The sequence below is a fragment of the Heterodontus francisci genome, chromosome 2 (assembly GCF_036365525.1).
Source record: "Heterodontus francisci isolate sHetFra1 chromosome 2, sHetFra1.hap1, whole genome shotgun sequence".
Classification (NCBI taxonomy): domain Eukaryota; kingdom Metazoa; phylum Chordata; class Chondrichthyes; order Heterodontiformes; family Heterodontidae; genus Heterodontus; species Heterodontus francisci.
Genome location: NC_090372.1, coordinates 179,642,310 through 179,665,287, shown reverse-complemented (window position 1 = coordinate 179,665,287; position 22,978 = coordinate 179,642,310). Strand labels below are relative to the sequence as shown.

General features: G+C 46.2%; 1 protein-coding gene across 3 annotated transcripts in view; it reads right to left on the bottom strand.

Moving 5' to 3' along the window:
• Positions 1-22,978, bottom strand: part of jcada (junctional cadherin 5 associated a) — a 253,287-nt gene that overhangs the window by 215,409 nt on the left and 14,900 nt on the right. The window contains exon 1 of one of the 3 annotated variants that reach the window (XM_068014287.1): positions 6,808-6,868. The exons of 1 other annotated variant lie outside the window; for it this stretch is intronic. The gene's annotated coding sequence lies outside the window, so the exon portion shown is untranslated. Of the gene's footprint in view, positions 1-6,807; positions 6,869-22,978 lie in introns of those variants that run through there. One more of the 3 variants, XM_068014305.1, reaches the window with a different exon arrangement.

Genomic DNA, 22,978 nt, shown 5'->3' with positions numbered 1-22,978 from the left:
ATACTCTCTTCAAAATAAAAACACAGAGTAAGATAAAGAATGAAGCCCGTGAGAACTTCGCAAGTCATTTTGAAAGAGACAAGTACAGCATTATTTTTTAAATTGCTAGGACTAAGGGGCTGGATTTTGCCAAGACTGTCAGGACCCTGACATTGGCTTCAATTCCAGTCAGGAACCCGGAAATTGTCATGGCGGGTCATTGGTCCCGATTTCCCCGGAGGCGGCCAATTAAGAAGACACCTCCTGGAGCCCCGGACAGCAGGCAGACCAGTGAAGTGGGAGGCCCAGGCACAGGGCCTGCTGTGATGTCCGGCTGGAAGCCCCACTGGGAGAGGTGCATGCTGCTGAGGCAGGCAGGAGACCGTGAGGGTTCCTCAAAATGGAGGCGCTCTCTGCGAAATTGTAAAATGTTAAGAATCCCTCATGGCCACACTGTCAGGCCATTGGTCTGGAGGGGGAAATCCTCTCCACCGGATCACCTGTAGCTGTGGCTGTAACCTTTGCATCCATGCTGGGGTGATGAAGAGGAGGTGTCGTTGGCCCATTGGCCTGCTGCCTCCAGTTCAATTCCGGGTTTCAGCCTCAGCAGGCGGCCTGGCCACCATCAGCAAGATCCCAGTGGTGGCATCATCTCTCCCCCAATTGGCCAATTGATGGGCCTATAAGGTACCCACTGCTGCCGTGCTGGTAGCCTCTACCACACTCACCCCGCCTCAAACATATCACTCAGAGTAGGAAATGCATCAGGTAACCCAGCTGATGCACTATTTCCCAATTTTGCTCTTGGTCCCGCTTTTGACCCCGTCTCCGTGGGCCTGGGAAAATTCAGGCCAAGAATTCCATCAGCGACTGAAAGCTTGCACATTCCACTGTGCTGCAGTCACATGACCCCGGCTGCTATCCCACTATATCACCGGCTGAATGGTGAGAAATAGAAACTGCAAATGGGAAACGTGCTCCTGGAAGACAACAGTGACTAAAAGCACAGAAGAAATTAAATAAATCAGAGCATCATTAGAGCACAATTGTAAAGGGAGCAACACCTGAATGTTTCAAAGCAATTTATCTTTGAAAAATAGCTGTTTGAAAGACTGTCATGTGTCAATAGCTTTACTTAGATTCAGACAGGCCACCAGCTGTTTAAGGGTGGGGTTTGGGAGGTGGGAGGGGGGCATACAGGAGTCTGTCGGGGGTGCATCCTCCTGGTACTAATACCAGAATGCACCTTCCCAGGACTGACGCTGCTGGTATTATTGGAGTCAGTGAGAGGGCCTTTAATTATAGTGCTCCTCACAGGCGGCTGTGCTATTCAGGCCACATCTAGGATACCCACTTACCCCCACAGGCCAGAAAAACCGTCTGAGTAATCAAACCATTTGAATAAATCTTCAGGTCTGGACCCTGAAGACAGATCCTACTACTGCCGTTCCTGAGGCTGCTACACCTTACTCTTATGACCATAGTGGCCATAGATCCCCTAACTGACATTCCCCGGACACAGATGTGGGATACCCCCGCATTGGATGTCCTTGTCCTTGCTCCACTTCCATCCCCTGTGACAATAGCCTAGTCCAGGGTAGAAGAGGCTCTGTTCCCAGCAAGGCCAAGAAGGAACTTTGAAATTACTGCAGGAGTGCACCAGAAAGGCTGTGAGTTTTTATCCTGATGGGGAGGGGCATTTTTCTCTTCCAGTTTTCTGCCCTTTTCTTCTGAAACAAATGACTCATGCTAGGATATGTCTCCATAAATGTTGGCAGCACATCGATACCTCACTTAATTAGGCTAACTAAATAGAAAATTATCATTGGGAATGATTATGTATTGGCCAGACTTGGATATTGTCCTTTTCAGTATCACATCTTAGGACATTCTGAGAAATAATGTGAATAATCACTGAGAATGCATGCTGGATTTGTAAGCAGAAGATCTCAGGGTTAGGAGTTAATACCTATTAAGACTCAAGTTAACCTGAGACTGTTCAACTTATATTCCGAATGCATACATTCTGAACCCCAACTGCTTTGATTAGATAGGGTGTCTCCACCATAAACACAGAATGTGGAGCTGACAGCAGTGAACCTTCAGGAACAGAACTGGAAGAGGGGGCACTGCACAATCTTGGGGGAGTGGGGGCTCTGGCCCTTATCAACACATTCCTGCTGTAGCGTCATCTAAATGCAAGAGTAACACACATGAAACATATTATTAATTCAGCTCAGACAGATTTAAACCAGGAAGATATAGCACTGTGAAAAATTGTCTGAACTTGATGGCATATAGTGAATAATCCTACATTACAACAGCGACTACATTTCAGAAATTCTTCATCAGCAGTAAAACACTTTGGGACATAAAAGGTGCTATATAAATGCAAGTTCTTTCTATTTTTCCTTTAATATGTCCCAAAAAAGGCAAGGTTCCTGATATGGTTTCTGATATCACTTTCTACACTGATGGTGAATGGTCTTTATCATGCAGGATTATAAATTCCTCATTCACTTTCACCCACTTTAATAAATGTGTTATCTTGAACAGCAGAAGTTGAGACTTGTGTGCTATTAGGTGACATTTTACAGCACTGTTCAAAAAAAAACCCCAGCAACAGCTGCCACCTGCTGGATTTCTACCACTGAAAACATGTAGTAATGAGACACAACGAGACATTATTCCATTTGTCAGCTAGTCTGAGGGAGTGCAGTCAAACACGTCCAGATCAGCTGCTTTGAAACACTCCAGCCCTCTCTCCTTTCTCTCAAAGACTTCTGACTCATTTGAAATTAATTTTCAATGTTCCAAAATAATCTTACATGAGCATACAAGTTAAAAAATGATTGTGCCATTCTGCACAGCTACACTTAGGAAGTAGATTAGACTTTCTTGAATAAATTTGTGATATTAGATTACATTTTTTTCAAAGGTCTGTCAGACAGTTGCCAAAGTGTCTCGATCCAGGATATCTCACAGAGAATGTGAGATACTGAAATGACAAAAACTAAGCCAGAGAAAATCAAAAGGATGAGAAATGGTTCCAGCCTGTCCCTAACACCTCTCCAGGCTGGACAATAGTTCCACAAGTATCAGGTGCCACCAGCACCTTCTCCAAGAGACCATTCTTCACATGTAAGCCTAGAAGATGAGGGTTAGCATGCTTGCTTTTAAGTTTGTTCTTGGGGGGGTGAAGGTTGATGACACTGACAAGGCCACATTTATTGTCTATCCCTAGATGCCCTGATAAGGTGATAGCGGACCTTCTTGGCGAACTGCCCTTGTGGTGATAGTTCTCCCACATGGCATTAGGTAGGAGATTTCAGAATTTTGACAATGGTGGGCTTTAGCTAAGACAAGACTTGTCATAGACTTTCCAGCAGGGTCACTGGACAGCAACCAGGACTGGCTGATATTTCTCCCCCTCTTTGACAGAGTCAAGGTCAAATGTAGCTGCCACCACCCGAGCTGATATCAGCTCAATTAGCACAGATTGGGGATCAAACCTGGCACCTTCCTGGTGGGTTTGGCTCCAGTTCCATACCGGACAGTGCATTTACCTGCTAAGCCATCAGTGGAGTTAAGTAAATCATGATTAGTGGATCTGAGCTGGTGCTATGATGAAGTATTTGCCTTTATGACTACCTGGATAATAGGTTTTTGATCTCAACCACTCTGTGATCACACAGAAAGTGCGCCAGGGACTCCAGATGTTTAGCACAGAAAAGAGAGGTACTTTAAGTGTGTCTTACCAACTCCCTTGAACTATTGGCAGAACTCTGGGAGTGGGTAGCCTCCCTATCTTTTTAACTAGGGATTGCTGTATGAAATAAGGTCACCTTGCCAGAACGTTAATTCAGATTTTGAGCAGAACAATGCATGCACTGACTGTGAGTCAAGTTGATAAGTGCAGTTACTAATAACTTTCTCACAGCCAAATGAGCAGGGAAAAATCAGAGCAACCACACTCAGCAGACCTTCCTGATTAAAATGGAAATGCTGGTGAGCACAGAGACTCATCAGTTATATTTATAATCAATAACATGTTGTGAGGGTTTCCTTCCCAAGGCCTACTCACTACCGATTTTAAACAGGCCTTGAAATAGGCAACAAGTGGTCAGTGCTCCCACCAGAAACAGGCCAAGGTAGTCCTACAAAATGCCGTGTCCCCAAAGTGCAGATCCCACGCACTTCCTCCAGATAGAAAGTGGTCAAAGCAGCATTCTTTAAAGGGATAGCCGGGGGCTGCAAGGAGAAAGTTAAAATAGTGTTTTGTGGAGGAGTTTTTGCCTCTCTAAAAAAGCTCTCAAATATTGACTTACCACCAGTCCCACCTCCTACCCCATCCTAATCAGCCAGGTTGGATTCACCTCCTCTCACCTCCTCGCTCACCAGCCCCCCACCCCCCCCCCCCCCCCACCACCCCCGCCCCAAAATGGCAAGCTGCCTCGCAATGCTTGGAACATTCTGGCAGCTCACAATCTCCATTCCAATGAGGTTTGGCAATGAAAATGATTCAGGCCATTTATGAGCTACATACAATGTGCTGTGGGGTTGCTCTGCCCACCCCTCATTCAGTATACGCTCTACTTCAAAAACACCCCTGTAATTGCTCAATTCATGCGGGCTTTCTAAATATTAAATCTAAAGATGGTGTGAAGACAGCCAAGATAGTCTAAAAGAGTTGTTATATCACTTTAATGAAGCCTAGATTTAGCGGTGATCTGATTGAGGTTTACAAAATGATGAAGGGAATAGAATGTATTCCAGTTGACAGTTTGTTCCAAATAAATAGGTTAAGAAGAGCCAATTTTAAATTGTACAAGGCCAGACTTAGATTAGATGTCAGGAGGTGGTTCTTTTCTGGGAGAATCTTGGACTTCCTGAATAGGCTGCTGGCTCTTGCAGTGAATGCCATTTCGCTGAATCCCTTCAAGCGAGACATGGACCTGTTTGTGGCTGAGGGGGAGATCACCTTGTACAAAAGGTAGGCCATGGACAGCATTATCCGGGCCAGAGTGATCTCCTGGACTAGTTTTGATCACTTGGGGTGGGGGATAGTGGCGGGAGGCGGGGGTGGGGGGGGTGGTGGTGGTGTGCAGGGTCAAAGAGGAAGTTCTCAAATTGTTTTCCCCGTAGCTGGCCTGAGTTTTTAGTCTGGTTTCTCACCTCAGCCAGAGGTTGGGTGTATTGGAGATGGTATATATGTAAATATATATATAATATATAGTGCAGAACGTATTATAATTGTGTGAGACAGACTGGATGGACCTGAAGGCCTTTGCCTGTCTGCCATTGTTCATATGTTCATGAAAACCTCAAGCTTAGAATTCTATTTTCATAGAAGTTAGCCTTGTTATGATCATTTGACCACACAATGCACATATTTGATTCAAAAACAAGAAATGCTGGAATCACTCAGCAGGTCTGGCAGCATCTGTGGAAAGAGAAGCAGAGTTAACGTTTCGGGTCAGTGACCCTTCATCGGAACTCAAAGTTCCGAAGAAGGGTCACTGACCCGAAACGTTAACTCTGCTTCTCTTTCCACAGATGCTGCCAGACCTGCTGAGTGATTCCAGCATTTCTTGTTTTTGTTTCAGATTTCCAGCATCCGCAGTATTTTGCTTTTATGCACATATTTGATTCCCTGATGAATTACATCGATCACATTTTAATTGTCCTACTACAGTGAAGGTTCTAGTCTAATCTTGCATGCACCAGCATCAGCATTAGATTTAAGTACAAGGCCAGAACTGATCACATTTTAAACATTTTTAAAAAAGCATTGACAATCATTGCTAACACCCTTACCAAGTATACTTTAGAGCAGGAGGTTCCCAGGTCCAAGCCCTTGTCTACGCTGAGCCATTTAATCTCAGTTTCAGTGGCTGTGGAAGAACTATATTTGGATTGGCAGTGCTGGAAATGTGGGGAAATCAGTCAGGTTTCTTGCCCCTGCTTTCTATTCAGTGGCCCCCTGCTAGCAAATGGTTGTGTGGTAAGGCTAAGCTGGGCTAGCTTGATATACCCACAGGACTGAATAGGCTGCCCAGGCTGACAACATATAGAATGGCCCCTTGGAAAATATATCATGTGAATATTTTGATAGGGTATGTTATAAAACCACTTGGATTCAATAGAAAATATCACCAACAAACACAATGCCATTCAATAGAGCAGATCAGGTGTGAAAGTATTTTCCTGAAAAGTCCAATAGCATTAATATACAACTAATTTTTTTCTGAGATGAAATTATGGCTGAATACATATGCTAAGTGATTATAAATCATTTTATAGTACATGTTAACTTTCAAACACATTAAACAAAGAAATCAGCATTTGTCCCATCTAATAAATGAATAAATGAATCAATACTATAAACCCATAGTCCCAATTAGTTTGGGTAAGTCATTTTCTCTACGTAACTAGCAAAGAAGCACAGATGATATTTTGCCTCCACATCCATCTATAGGGATTGCAGGTTTAGCTCTTGTCATCAGATATTCCCAAAACTGGTCCAAAATTCAGAGAAAATACATGAATTACAGTATCTCATCTCAAACCACGAAAACATTTGAAATGTTACAATACTGACTATTAATGGAACTATTCGAGCTTCCAGTGTCTCCATAACACAATATAATGTACAATAAATTATGGTTGATACAAGTTATGTTGCTGTTCCTCAGTGAGCTGTATTCTCTATTGGGAAACAGTGAGGAAACTGCAATCCTCTTAAAGTTATGAAGTCACTTTGAAAATAACAGAGCATGTTTGGATTTGTTGCCTAATTTAGGAAACACCACACAAAGATAAACTTACCTGAGGTGCAGAAGTTGCTCTTTACTCTGCCATTGCAACTGCTGTTACACATTGAAGTGCCGCAACTGAATAAAAACAGTCTGGAAAAATACACTGCTCGTCTCTCCTCCAAAGTGCACACCCCTTCTTCCTGCAGCTGTTTCCTAAACAAAACTCTACTATTGTTCTGTTATCTGCACCACAAACACGCCCTTCTCTAAAGATCCCTGTGTGCAAAGGTCTGTATCAGCCTTACAGTAACACACCACTGCAATGATTGTCACATGCTTGGTGCAACCTTACTTGTCATGCTCCACATTGGCTAAATAAAACCAAATTCTTCAAATTCGCTTGTGATTGAAGTCAGTTTAGGAAGGGCATTGAATTCATACAGTATTTGTGCTGATCAATACAACTTTGTGTTTTAAAGCCTATTGGATAGTAATTGTTGCATGAAGTAATTGCATGACATAGTAGTTAAGGATGATTGTTGAACTGAATTTATAACTCCAGTTAATAAAATGAATTGGGCCTTGTTAAATTTATTCATAACTATTCCCATTCTTCAAGCCTGTTCCTGCTTAGGGAGGTGTCAAGATGGCTCCATTGCAGATCTATGAGTGAAGATAGAGCAACCATAATGATGGAGACGGAATATGGGAAGGCTGCCCCGGGTTCTCGGAGGTATCCCGGGAGATAATGCTGCAGGCTGTGAGGGCCTGAAGTGAAAGATAGTTCACAGCAGACGGGAGGAAGAGGCCAGCTTCTCAAACAAAACAGACATGGCTCAAAGTATCTGAGGAGGTCAGCAGCAGGGGTTTGGGCCCTTACACATGGGTAGAGAGCTGGAAGAGGTTCAATGACTTAATCAAGATAGAAAAGGTGAGTAGCTTCCCACTTTCAGGTGTCATCCCCCACGCTGTTCTACCCAACATTCTCCTGCATAGCACTCATCAGACCAACACACCTTGCAGCTCTACTCATTCTTGTCTCTCCAGGCACCTCCTCACATCCCCATCCGAACAGCCAACACTGACAATCACCCTTATCTTATTGTCATCTCATACCCATCCCTCACAGTCACCCTCCACAAATGGTGTCCTTCCATTCTTTCCATACAATCCATTTCTCACACTCATAACTCTCTGCTTTCTTTCTTTGTCGGAGGAGAGTGCAGAACTCCAGGGAGAGGCAGAGAGCCAGGATGGCCCTCCAGTCAGAGTCACCTTGACCCCTGACCTGATGACAGAATTAGATATCATACAGCCACATGTCACATAACAATCACTAATGATGATGTTTTGTCACCAGTTACTGAAAATATGAGCATCTGCACAATAATGACTTTGAACCCTTTCCCCTTGTCAGTTCTACTTCATGTGTAATGTGTCCCAGAAGTCCTACAAGCGTGACACAGGAGCTGGAGCGGGAGGAGGCTGAGGCTTCCTCAGAGGAGGTCATGCACTCTGAGGAAGCACTGTCACATGACTCAGGTGCACCCTCCACCATTTCAGAGACTCATACCTCGGTGGGGCCGCCAAGGTAGTTAGCTATGTTGTCACATGGTGAGCCACACATCAGAAATGCACAGCAGAAGATGTTGGAGACAGGGACAGCAGTGGAGAGCCCCCATCAGAGGGCATAGGACACTTCAAGCTCTGTTCAGCTGGATGCAGATGCTGAGCCTCGGGGGTCATCCATGAAGAGGACACTTCTGGAGCAGCAGCAGAAAATGTGTGAGGTTCTGTCAGCATTTCCAGAGGTGCTGAACACCATGGGAGAGAGATTGGAGGAGTCTGTCTCTAGCATGCGTGCCATGATGTCTCAGGCCTTTGAGCTGATATCCACCTCCATGGAAAGAATGGCCACCTGCATGGAGCATCAGATGCCCTCACTAATGTCTTGCATTCTCAGTCTGTCACTTTAAATAGGATCAAGGAAGGCCTTGTCTTGGCCATGCAGTGCCTCACTGAAGTGCAGCAAAGTGCTCTCCAGCTCTGGGCTAGCAGGGAAGTGCAGGTGGACCTGGAGAGGGAGGATTGAGAAAGGGGACGTGGAAGTGCGAACTCTGTTCGAGGTACTCTCACTTCTCATCCCTTGCACCTCCCCTCAGTTAGAGCCTCAAATTCTGCCTCCTCTCCCAGTGACTGAGTCTGCCCTGCACAGGTGCAAGGTGGGACAGTCTTTGGTGGGGCCCTCACAGGCTCCAAAACCCAAAGGACATCTGCCACGGGTATCTTACAGTCAGAACAGGGGAGTGAGCAGCTTGCCTCTAGCTCTACTGAAGCCATGGGGGTAGCACCATGTAGGAATAATGACAAAAAGAAGACAAAGGGCTGAATTTTACGCCACCCCAGCGGGTCGGATGGTGACATGGGGGCAGAGTAAAATTGAGCAGGCGGCTCCGGGAGGCCTTCCCGTCTTGCTCCCGCCTCCGGCCAACTTTATGGCGGTGGGGCAGGGCAGGGGGGTGGTGCGGAATGGCCCGCTCGCCCTAGGCAAATCGAGGCCCTTAAGTGGCCACTTAATGCTTGGGGGCTCCCTTCAGCATGCACCAGCATGTCCAGAATTGTAATGGTCTGCTGTGCCTTGCACAACACGCCGCAGCAGAGAGGAATGGAGCTGCAGGAGGACAAAGTTGATGACTACTCCCCATTCTCAGAGAAGGAGGAGCATCAGGATGAAGAGGCGCCTGATGTCCCTGCAGCTGTTCACCCAGCTGCCAGAGAAATTGGCGATGGACTTACACGGACCCGGTTCAGATAACCTGAATGTGTGAAACCATACGGCCCAACAATGCTGAACCCACTGACCCCCACCCCCAACACAAAGCTTCCCACAGTCAATAATCCCTCCATCTCATTGACACCCTTTGTTTTTCTTCTACTACTTTGGTTATATCTTTCCCCTCAAGGCTTACTTGACAGGCGAGAGACAACAATGGAGATGATTGGACAATGGAGACTTGACATAAATGTTATGCTTCTTTAACATTTTCAAAAACATTAACACAGTGACCTCGTTATTAACATTCAAGTGATTCCCATTATGGAACTAAAAAGTCTTTGAGCTGGATTTTACCGTAGGCATACAGGACTTCGCCACCGACATAAAAGTCGGTAGCAAACCTGCTTCCGCCTAGCCCAGGGATCCTTCCCGCATTTTACGAGTCCCCAGGCTTTAATAGTCCTGAGGCGGGACTTCCACCTGCTTGGGGGCCGGCAGTTCTTAGTCCCAGTAGCGTCACTGGGAGCGGTGGCCACTGCTGGGACTGCAGCCCAGCTGACGCCATGGAGCCAGGACTTCAGGTACGTTGGGCTTGCCTCGCTGGGGGGAGGTGATCGGTCATGGCGGCGAGACAACGGTCGTCGTTTGGGGGGGGGGGCGCGCCTTGGGTCTCGGGGGTGGGTTGGGAGATGGGAGCGGCCCTCAATCGGTCACCCTGTGCCCAACTGCCATGGCAGCCCCCGGCGCACGGAAAGGACGGCAGCTGTCGCTGGGTGGCCTTTCACATCCCCAGCACGCCCGCTTGCCATGGGTAAAATACCTGTGGAGGTGGGCAAGGGCCCTTAAGTCGCCACCTGAATCACATCTTCAGCAACCAAATGGCTTGCTCAATGGATTGCCCTTGTGCTCATGTGGCACCTCACAGAAGTCATCAGCCAGGTCCTCAGAGGGTACCCTTGTCTCCAAGGAGCCACCTGCTCACTTTGTTCATAAGTGTGAAGATTTGTGAGAGATGCGACTGGCACAGAATGAAGGCATCATGGCAGTTTCCAGGGTATTTTGCACAACATGCATGAAAATCTTCCAGTAGTCACATACCAGCTGAACATTGATGGAGTTTAATCCCTTTTGACTGACAAAGGCTGCTGGCTGATCTGCCACATATGTGCAGACTATGACTCCCTGGATCTGTGGGAATCCAGCCATTGCCGCAAATCCGAGGCCCCTCCTTAGTCTGACTGGCTTCATCAGTTGCAAAGTGGATGTAATTGGCAGTCCTGGCAAACATGGTATTGGTCACTCGTGCACAGCAGATTGTGAAATCTTGAAGATGCCTGGAGGCAAAGAAATTCAGGGCTGTGGTGACTTTGCCAGTCACTGTCAATGTCTGCCTACCTGGTCCACTGGGAAGGAGGCCTTGTTCCAGGAGGCTGCAGATGGCAGCAACCACCTGCCATGAAAGCCCGAGCCTCCTGACACACTAGTGTTCCGTCATGTTGAGGAAGCTGATCCTCTGTCTGTATAAAGAAAGACTTGCATTTATATCGCACCTTTAAAGTCACGGGAAGTCTCAAAGTGCTTTACAACCAATGAAGTACTTTTTGTTGAAGTGCAGCCACTGTTGTAATGCAGGAAATGTGGCAGCCAGTATGTGCACAGCAAGCTCCCACAAACAGCAATGTGATAATGACCAGATAATCTGTTTTTATGGTGTTGATTGAGGGATAATTATTGGCCAGGACACTGGAGATAACTCCTCTGCTCTTCTTCAAAATAGTGTCATGGGATCTTTTACATCCACCTGAGTAAGCAGATGGGCCTGGGTTTAACATTTCATCTGAAAGACAGCACCTGTGACAGTGCAGGACTCCCTCAGTAATGCACTAGAGTGTCAGCCTTGATTTTAATGCTCAAGCCTTGAGCAGGACATGACCCAGAACCTTGTGGATCTCTGTGCCCAGCCCCTCTATCCTGTGGAATGGCATGTGGCTGTGGAGAAGGCAGCTGGTGTTGCTGTTGATGTTGCTCCTGCTGCTGTTGGTATTGCTATTGTTGCTGACGCTGCTCCTCTTGTTCCCCATCAGAGGTCCAGTGTAGAGCTGCATAAGCTGCTCCCATGTCGTGGTGAAGGCTGACAGCAGGGAAATGCAGATCAAAGTGAGAAAAATCCAAGATAGCAGAAACGACCTCCAAAGTGTTAGAAATCAGTACAATTCCTGTGAGCCAAAGCCTTTCACCTGCACAAGTAGTTGTCCCGTTTCAGTATTTAAAGGCTTTCCAGCCTGTCAATTTCACAGCCCAGTCAAACCCTGCTGTGTTCTTGCTTTTTTGACCCTGGCAAGTTTTCGACAGTTTGGGAAACCTGTGTGCTGGCAGTTAAAGTCAAAATGCTGGGTAAATGTGCTCTCAAATGCCTTTTGACATATTTAATTCACAGACCCGCCATCCCAATGAGGAGTTCCTGTACCCATTAAATGCAGAAGCGAGCAGGATCATGTCAAGTTTCCAACACACTGGCATTTTTTGATGATTTAACCCCTCGCATGTATGGGGCACCCGCCCTCACACCCCCTACCCCCACCTCCAAATCCGCCGAGCAGGTTACAATTCTGCCCATTATTTCTAAACCACTGCCTGCATAAACACACAAATATTACAGTGGCCAGCTGGTTCTTGCACAATCCAAGCCATTGTGTTCCACAGACTATTTCATCATCTGTGTCTATCCATATAACCTTCATTCCTGTTCTTAGCCACATAATTATGGAGTTATTTTAAGGAGTTAGTTGACAAGCTTTGACTGGAAGTCTATCCCACGTATCCATTATTCTGTGGGAAAAAGTCTTTTTTAATCTCCAGTCTTGCTTCAAGATTGCTAATTTTGTATTTATGTCTTCTAATAGTCTATATTAAACAACCTACTTACTCAGCATTTAATACATCTCGAATACATTGTGGTTAATATTTTTCTCCAGTTAAAACAAGTTTAGTTCTTTGATTCTCTCCACAGAACACAACCCCATCCTTGTTATCTTTCTTGCCCTTGTTTGAACTCTCTTCAATATATCAATATCCTTTTGAAGTTAGAGTAGATCAGGCCTAATATTGTACATTAAGACTCATTTGTGAATTATGTTGGGCTAAAGTAACCCATTTTGATTAAAATCACGTCATATGTTCCAAAGTCTCCCTTTGTTCAAGCACACTAGTATTTCCAAGTTTTAGCATTAGATTTTTACTGTTGTACTTGATGGTTGAATAGGTGCTGCCTGTGGCTGCAAGCAAACAGCAAGGATAGATATATTTTTATAACTGGTAAGTTTAGAGGTCAGAAAGTTTATTTTTCAGAAAATGCGCTATTTGTCAATTTTTTGCTGAAATTAAACCATTATCAATTTAACAGAATCCACGTTCTTCAGCATCCAATTCATGAGAATCATAAAAATCAGCCAATCATAATACACCTATAATAGAACACAGAAATACAACATGCTGGGTGCAATTGACAGGTCAATAAGTGCCTGCTCTCTTCACCAATGCTGCCTGACCTGCTGAGTGCTTCCAGTATTTTATGTTTTTTTGTGTATTTTGCTTCAGATTTCCAACATCTGTAGCCTATTGCTTTTTGCTTGCATCTATAATGATGATCCTTTAACACTTCTCAAGCAAATAATAAGCAACTTAACCAATTTAAATTTTGAAAAAAAAACAAAAAGTGCTGGAAGTACTCAGCAGCTCTGGCAGCATCTGTGGAGAGAGAAGCAAAGTTAACGTTTCAGGTCTGTGACCTTTCATCAGTTCTGGAGAAGTGCACCATTGTCACTGAAGGGCTTGGATAAAGGTAATACTGGTGGATTCACACCAGCAAGACTGTCGTGACCAGAGCTGAGGAGGTTCTGGAGAAGTGTGCCATTTTAGTGAGGGACATACCCGAGGAGTTTGGGTTGAAAGGAACTGCTGTCAGATATGAATCAGTGGCTGTCTCTTGGAAGAAAGGAGTTGGAGATCTACATGAGGAAGTTGAGAGCTTCGAAGAACTTTGTGGCTGTAATTTGTGCCATATATGCTGAATGGACTCTCCAGTAATTCTGCAAGATCTAACTTTGTTGTATCTGATAGTTAATGTGTAATTTGTAATATATATTGACCGTGATTTGTCTGTTAATTCATGTTTAATTTATGTTGATTTTGGTCAGACTGTTAAAGTTATAAAAGTAAAATCTTGTCCATTTGTATTTTATATTGGGGTCGTTTGGTAAATTTGATTCTTTTGGTTTGTTGATTTCCACGGAGATAGCAATTGCCATTCCTTCATCATCGCTGGATCAAAATCCTGGTACATCTTATCTAATAGCACTGTGGGTGTGCTTTCACCATACAGACTGCAGCAGTTCAAGACTGCCACCTTCTCAAGGGTAATTAGAGATGGGCAATAAATGCTGGCCTTGCCAGTGATGCCCATATCCTGTGAACGAATTTTTTAAAATGACCTGCAGCTGCAGATGTGACCAGCAGTCAGTTGAAGCCTCAATCAGGTCTGTTTCTCATATTAATGCTTCAATTATTTTGAATTCAGTTTAAATGAGTGAAAATTCCATCAGTTGATCTTTCCTTGGTGCATAAGACCTGTGAGCCCCTGTCAATTGAAATTTTCTTTTACTGCAGCAATTTTTTAAACACATTTTCAATTTAGATTCGTTTAATTCAGTAATCTTCGATGATGTTCGAGTCAATAATCGATTAGGTTCATTTCCACTGTTCGATTGTGCCGAGTCATGGCAGGTTTTACATTCAGGCTTATGCAAATGAGTTTGCACCGAAACCCGGGTGTACCTCCACCTCAGTAAACCAACACAGTACCCAGTGCATTCCGGCGCATTTCCCAGTTCTGACATTGGTAGCAATTTCTAAGTAGCAGCCTGATCAAACTACATTGTAACCTTGTTAACAAACGCTGTTCAAACATATAGACAGGTATAATGGATTTGAGTTAGACTAGCACTTATATCCCTGGCTGCTTCTATTGTTGTCCCTTGTTCTTTCCATTGTTCTGTTGAAGGTCATTTAGCGGTGAATAAAGTTAATTTTACACCTGATTAAATTCTTGGTTCTATTTATAAGCCGAGGATTTCTTCACTTTGATCACCGACTAAAGTTAATTCTATACTCCTGATGAAGGATTCTGCAGGGTTCTGATGAAAGGTCACAGACCTGAAATGTTAACTCTGTTCACTATCCACAGATGCTACCAGACCTGCTGAGTATTTCCAGTCTTTTCTGTTTTTATTATTAACTCTATATGTCATACTTCATTTGCCATTCTCCTATTAGCTAGAGCATTATTATGTTGCACAATTGATAGACATCAGTTGCCTATATACCGACAGCAAAATCAATCAAGTTCCAGTGTTATGCTTTGCCATAATAAATGATTATGTAAAATGCTGTACTGTATATTGTCATGAAGACCCAAACAGCCAAGAATTAATTAATTTTGTCATATGAACATATGAAAAAACAGGCTGTAACAATTTTTAGGATTTCTGAAGGAATGAGAGAGATGCATGTGTGTTTTTCTGTACTTACTCTTCTCTCTAGTCCCATTTAATGAAATGCTCTTTAAAAAATCACTTTTCATTCCACTGGGTGTGGAGGCGTCATGAAGACCCCACCTGCCAAGAATGAGGCATATGAATTTCATCATATGAACATTAATTTTAAACTGTTGCCGGAATGAAGAAATGACTTGTTTAAAGAGATCAGCAGTGGCTAGAAAATATTTGCATACTAAGAGACAGTGCCTGGAGACAATAGAATGGCTCCCTGATCCAATTAACCCAAATGGATTTTGATCACCAAACATTGAATGTGTAAGAATGCCAGCATTCCAGGGTGTCTGTTAAGATGGAGAATCCACAAATGCAGGAGTTTGTTAAAACAGCGAGTCACATGACTAACCTGCTGGCCTAAGTTTTGTTTAAACTGCGCACAGCACAGTTTGGGTCAGATTGCAACTGAACTTGGAAGAAGAGAGCCTCTCTTCTGGCGAGCTCTCTCTCTCTCTCTCATGAGTCTCTGGATCCACTGAAGTCACTTAAACCTCAAGAGAGAAAAGACTCCTACATTGAAACAAGTTTTAAAGCGTGCACTGGACCCCAACAAAACGGCAAGACTTACCGGCAATCAATGAATCTACATCGAACTCAAAGGACCGTAAATAAATCCCAGCTATTGCCTCAAGTTTTACCCTTTATTCTTTCAACTTTTCTGTCTCTATCTGCGGGTGTGTTTATTGCATATGTATGCTAGCGTGGTCGTGTCGCATATTCGTAGTCATTAACCGAATTAGAGTTTGAGGTTAATAAACTTCCACCTTTCTCGTTTAAATCTAAGAAAATCTGTCTGGTTGATTTCTTTGCCTTACAATTGGAGATCAGTGAACAAGGATTCACTGAGGGGGAGCTAAAACACATTGTTTTTAAAATTAAACCCTGTTACGGTTAAACCAGGCAAAGTCTGAAAGGGAACCCCTAGACCCCTTTCTCACCTGGTCGTAACATACAAATTAGGAGCAGGAGTAGGCCACTCGGCCCTTTGAGCCTGCGCCGACCTTCAATAAGTTCATGGCTGAACTGATTACTCCACATTTCCACCTACCCCCGATAACCTTCTACCCCCTTGCTTATCAAGAATCTATCGACCTCTGCCTTAAAAATATTCAAAGATTCTGCTTCCACCGCCTTTTGAGGAAGAGAATTCTAAAGACTCATGACCCTCAGAGAGAAAAAATTTCTCCTCATCTCTGTCTTAAATGGGAGATCCCTTATTTTTAAACAGTGACCCTGAGTTCTAGATTCTCCCACAAGGGGAAACATCCTTTCCGCATCCACCCTGTCAAGACCCCTCAGGATCTTACATGTTTCAATCAAGTAATATACAATACAGTATATACTATGAAGTGTAAGGGCCAAGTTGGCTCAATTGGAAACATTCTTGATACTCAGTGGTTGTGGGTTCAAGTTACATTTCATGACTTTAACAAACTGAAAATTCAGTACATTAATAAGAAAGAAAAGAAAGAGCCTGCATTTATATAGCGTCTTTCACAACCTCAGGACATCCCAAAGTGCTTTATAGGCAATGACGTACCTTTGAAGTACAGTCACTGCTTTAATGTGAGATGGAAGTATTGCACTGTTAGAGTTGCAGGCCTAAAGAGTCAATTGTGCAGAGCCTATTCCTTGTTTGAGAAGTGGGAGCTGAAGGGTCAATGTGGTGTGCGCATGCTCCATCTACACTGGAATTGCGCCTCACACCATATTGGTTAAGGTAAAATGGAGATTAGACCCATAGCCTATGCAAATGGAATTCCTAACTCCAGTTCAAGCTCCTTTCCCAAATTGGATGTGCCTGCTGCACTTTGCTCATGTGAGCTCAGTTGTCTTGGATGCGCTGCAAAAAAGCCAATGTTCCTTAAAGGGACAGCTGCAGGCTGCCACCAAAAAGTTAAGTACAAAATGTTATACTTCCCTTAATGTGCAGCCAGGAGGAGCAGAATCCAATTTCTCGGCCATTGTCTTTTAGTTGAAACATAAAACTGAGGCCCCACCTCTGTGCAGGGGAAGAAACCATGATCAGTGGCTTTTGATCCTGTTCCAGGTCAGTTTTGAGTAAAATGACTGTAACCAATCCTAGAGCTTCAGGCCAGGGAGTGTGTAACACCGTTCGGGTGGTGTTGAAGGATAAGGAAGGAGGTACACCTGTTGACCGTACCTTCTTCATTAAGAAAATCCTTATTGATTGCTGTGGATTCCAAGCTGCAGACATCTTCTGCCTGCAGGACTTCCCCAGCAGTGGATATTTTGACGTGACGTTCAAGAATGTGGCAGATGCATCAAGTTCCTGAAGGTGTTCAAGGAGAAGGGAAACCAGGCGCCGCTGTCGATCCTCACGGTGGAGCCACACTTCACGCTGCCATCGCAACGTGACCGGGTGCTGACAATTCACCTCTATAATCCCCATGTTCCTGTCGTGGATGTACTCACCTTCCTCGCCAGGTACGTCGAGGTGGCCAGCTGCAGCACTGATGTCAAGGACCCATCTGGGATTTGGACCAGCAAGCAGCAGGTCAAGGTGACCTTGAAGATCGATGCCAATGGAGCCATCATCCATCCTCCCTCCAGCTTCGCTATCGGGGGATGTCGGGGTTTCTTGGTCTATGCGGGGCAACCCAGAGTTTGTTGCACCTGAGGCAAATCTGGTCGTGTGGCAGCCAACTGCAGCACTGCAAGAAGGAAGGCCATCAGACCAAGGACTGTATGCAGAGTAAATGCTGAAACCTGTGCGGTGAGGCAGGCCACCTCAACAAAACCTGCCCCAAATGCTGCCTCAGTTATGCTCAGACGGCAAGGTCCAAGGAAAGGCTGGGAGAAGGAACGGTGAATGTGTCTGGTGCTGGGAAGGAGACAAGCAACCCTCTCCGCAGCGAGGAAAGTCTACCTGAGAAGAAGAAGAAAGGGGAGGCAGCTGCAACCAGTGACCCAACATCAAGGGCGGCACAGTGGCGCAGTGGTTAGCACCGCAGCCTCACAGCTCCAGGGACCCGGGTTCGATTCTGGGTACTGCCTGTGTGGAGTTTGCAAGTTCTCCCTGTGTCTGCGTGGGTTTTCTCCGGATGCTCCGGTTTCCTCCCACAAGCCAAAAGACTTGCAGGTTGATAGGTAAATTGGCCATTATAAATTGTCACTAGTATAGGTAGGTGGTAGGGAAATTTTGGGACAGGTGGGGATGTTTGGTAGGGATATGGGATTAGTGTAGGATTACTATAAATGGGTGGTTGATGTTCGGCACAGACTCGGTGGGCCGAAGGGCCTGTTTCAGTGCTGTATCTCTAATCTAATCTACCCTGTGTCCGAAACCCCTCCTCTACAGACAGAATCAATGGAGGAGGAGGCAGCAGATGGACAAACTGGACAGTGACAGGAGTACAAAGGAAAACCACAAAGAAAAAACCTCCAAAAAAGGAACAGGCTACAACCCAAACCAGTGGCAAGAGGAAGCTACCGTCTGAGACAGACTACGGCAGCTCCTCATCATTGGACGAGGAAGGGCCGGAACGACGGCACCTGCAAAAGAAGCAGCAGAACTCAAAGGAACTGGAAGATAAAGCCCCCCATCTCCGGGTCACTGGAAGCTGTGATGAGCCCAGCGCGCCCCAAAATCAAAGCACCGAACTCAGCGACACGCCCAGCGCATCCCAGCTCCGGGGGACACCGAGAGCAAAGAAGCGCCTGGCGCACTCCAGCTCCGGGAAGCCGGGAGCAGTGATGTCTTCGAAGAGGAACAGAGTGGAAAGCCACCAACAGCAGAGGACAGCCCAAGCCTTGCTGCCTGCAAGACCCCCCCCGCCCGATGTCACCCCAGCAGAACAAACCCCCCATGAGAAACCAGGAGGGGTTTCTGAGCCCAACGATTGTGAAACAGCTTGCATACACTATGAGTATGCAGGAACATACCTAAGGACTGGGACTAGCAAGAACAACTGCTGTGGGAAGCGACAACCAACTTTAAAATGGGTATAAAGATTGCTTCGATTAACGTGCGTAGCATTAAATCCACTACGTGATGTGTTTTAACCTTGGACTACCTCGCCAAGGTCAAAGCCAACCTGCTGTTTCTGCAGAAGTGTGGAATACCATGCCTCAGCACCTACAGGCAATGATCACGATGGTGGTCCCATGGGCCATCGATCTAGTCAGTGGGTAATGATTCCCATTCCTCCGGACTGGGTATTCTGCTGTGGGGAGGCAACCCCATCATCTCCTAAGTTAAGGAGGTGGTCGGCGGCTGCAACCTCGTAGCAGATGTAATGTACAACAACGCTTCGCTCCGGTTGATCAATGTGTACGCCCGGCTCAATGCAGCTAGCGACTGATGGTCCTCCAGCAGCTCCCACTGCTGCTGGCGACGTCCAGGCCGGTTATTCTAGGCGGTGACTTCAACTGCATCATTAACGCAGCTGGACAACCCAGCAGGAACGACAGCAAACTGGACGCTATGTCCAGATTCCTGATGGAAACAGTAAAAGATGCCAAGCTGCATGACGTCTTCAGCAACCCTGCAGATGGAGCGCAGCGTAGATACACCTGGTCAAGCCCGGATGGGTCTGCCCGTTCCAGGATTGACTTCCTGTTTGTGTCCCGTGCTGTCACGGTCAGATCCACCGACGTCAAACCGGTGTTCTTCTCTGACCACTGCCCCTTACTGGCCGACTGTCACTTACAGGATGACCAGCGGGTTGGCGGGGGGACATGGAAGCTCAATGCTGCAATGCTAACCCTAGAGAACGTTGAGGAACTCAAAATGGATTACAAAGGTTGGAGAACCGTGAAACCCTTCTGTTCACTGGTGGGAGGTGATCAAGGAGAACATTAAGAGGTTCTTTATCTTCAAAGGTGTTCAGAGGGCAAGAGAGAGACAGAGGGAAATGTCTTGACTCTAGAAAAGAATGCAAATCTGCTCTTGCTGCAGTTGATGGGGGTCGAGGTCAAGGAGGATCTCCAAGAGGTGAAGAGCCAGCAGGCCTCGCTCTTTGCCAAGGAGGCCTCCAAGATCATCTTCCGGTCCAGAGTCCGCTCCATCGAGCAGGATGAGACGTACTCGCGTTACTACACACAGAGAGCTCTGTGATCAGCAGCCTGAAGGAAGAGGACAGCTCGGTGACGTCTTCGCAGTCCGACATACTAAGGATCAGCAAAACCTTTTATGCTGGGCTGTACGACGTGAAGCCCACGGACAGCACGGCTTCCCAGTCCTTCCTGTCATCTATCACGGAGGTCTTAGATGACAGCATGAGGGAGAGACTGGACAAATCGCTAACTCTGGATGAGCTGACAAAGGCCGTCAGGTAAAACTCCCGGAAGCGACGGCTTACCGGTTGAGTTGTATCGGGCCTGTGGAACTGGGTCGGCCCAGATCTGCTGGAAGTATACGAGAGTATGCTTCTGGCTGGCAGCGTGTCAGAATCCATGAGGAAAGTCATCATTACCTTCAAGGGGGAGAGGGCGCAAATCAGATGGCGGCCTATCTCACTGCTTAATGTTGACTACAAGATTCTGTCCAAAGTCATCGCCAGTCGGGTCAAGTCTGCTCTGGAGTTGGTGATTCACCCTGACCAGACATGCACTATACGCGGCAGGAAGATCTCTGATAGTCCTGCGCTATTCATAGAAACATAGAAACATAGAAAATAGGAGCAGGAGTAGGCCATTCGGCCCTTCGAGCCTGCTCCGCCATTCATTATGATCATGGCTGATCATCCAACTCAGTAACCTGTTCCCGCTTTCTCCCTTTGATCCCTTTAGACCCAAGAGCTATATTTAACTCCTTCTTGAAAACATACAATGTTTTGGTCTCAACTGCTTTCTGTGGTAGCGAATTCCACAGGTTCACCATTCTCTGGCTGAAGAAATTTCTCATCTCAGTCCCTTTTACTCAGGGATATGATCAACTATGTATGGGACAGGAGGGTGGAGACCTGCCTCATCAGCTTGTACCAGGAGAAGGCTTTCGACAGGATATCGCACACATACATGATGGACGTGCTCCCCAAAATGGGGTTTGGGGAGAGAATCTGCAATTGGATCAAACTGCTCTACACAAACATCAGTAGCGCAGTCTCAATCAATGGGTGGGAATCAGAAAGTTTGCCGATCCAATCTGGAGTCAGACAGGACTGTCCTCTCTCCCCTGTCTTGTTTGTTTGCTGTATCGAACCTTTTGCTGAGTCCATTAGGAAGGATGCGGGCATAAGAGTGGTGACAATCCCAGGCAGTGGAGGTACTCAGGTAAAAGCCTCCATGTGCATGGACGATGTCGCCGTCTACTGCTCGGATCCGCTGTCTGTGCGCAGACTGATGAGCATCTGCGACCAGTTTGAACTGGCCTCAGGAGCCAAAGTTAACCATGGCAAGAGTGAGGCCATGTTCCTTGGGAACTGGGCCGACTGATCCTTTGTCCCCTTCACCATCAGGTCAGACTACCTGAAGGTGCTGGGGATATGGTTTGGAAGGGCCGGACCATGCGCCAAAACCTGGATGGAGCGAGTAGCCAGGGTACACCATAAACTGAGCATGTGGGAGAAGCGATCTCTCTCTCCATTAAGAACCTGGTTGTCAGGTGCGAGGCGCTCACGTTGTTGCTGTATGTGGCGCAGGTCTGGCCCATACCCCATTCCTGCGCCGTGGTGGTCACCCGAGCCATTTTCAACTTTATCTGGAGTTCATAAATGGATCGGGTCCGAAGGGACCCGATGTTCAAACCTCTGGATAAGGGCGGGAAAAATGTACCCAACGTCGCCCTCATCCTGAGGGCAGCATGTGGAGAGGGTGAAACTCCGGGCGTGCAGGAAGGCTGCATCAAGCTGTGCATAGAGCCCCAGTACGCAAACTCCAAGTGTCACTATGTGCTGAGGTTCTATCTTTCCCCGGTGTTGCGAAGGATGGGCCTGGTCACATTGCCACGGAATGCTCCATCCAGTTGGACCGTGTGGTACCACCTATCCTCCGTGGGAAAGTTTCTGCGGGAAACCACCTTTGACCAACAATCCATCAAGCAGTGGTCTGCACGAAACGTCCTCAAGGCCCTACTGGAAAAGGAGATGGTGGATCCTGTCTGCTGGTTCCCCGAGCAGACTGTCAAAGTCATTTGGCAGAATACCTCATCACCAGAACTTTCAAACAAGCACCAAGATGTAACTTGGCTGGTGGTGAGAAGGGCCCTCCCTGTCAGATCCTTCCTGCACGCCCGGAGTTTCACCCTCTCCACATGCTGTCCTCGAGGTGGCTGTGGTGGGGAAGAGACAGCTGCCCACCTCCTTCTGGAATGTGTCTTTGCAAAGCAGGTGTGGAAAGAGATGCAGTGGTTTTTGTCGAGGTTCATCCCAAGCAGCTCTGTAACACAGGAGTCTGTGCTCTACAGGCTGTTCCCAGGGACGCACACCGCGATAAACATCAACTGCTGCTGGAGGACCATCAATTCGGTGAAAGACGCTCTTTGGTTTGCCCGAAACTTGCTGGTCTTCCAGCGCAAAGAGTTGTCCATGACCGAGTGTTGCAGACTGGCACATTCCGAGGTCCAGGACCATGTGCTGAGGGACGCACTAAAGCTTGGGGCAGCCGCTGCAAAGGCTCAATGGGGAAAGACAACTGTGTAAGGTCCTCCCGCCATAGTGAACTGAGGGGCTGGACCCATGGGATACCCCTCGGGCTGTATACACCAGATATGAGTTTGCTGTAAAATGTACATGGCAAGTAAAATGGAATGGAAGGGTTGTGAGGCAACCTGTGTATTGAAGAAAACTGATTTCCTTTGCACTTTTTGGAATGTCAACTTGGTGCTGTTTTGAACTGTTTTGTAACGTATTTTTTACAGATTTTTATGAATAAAGTATATTTTCGAGAAAAAA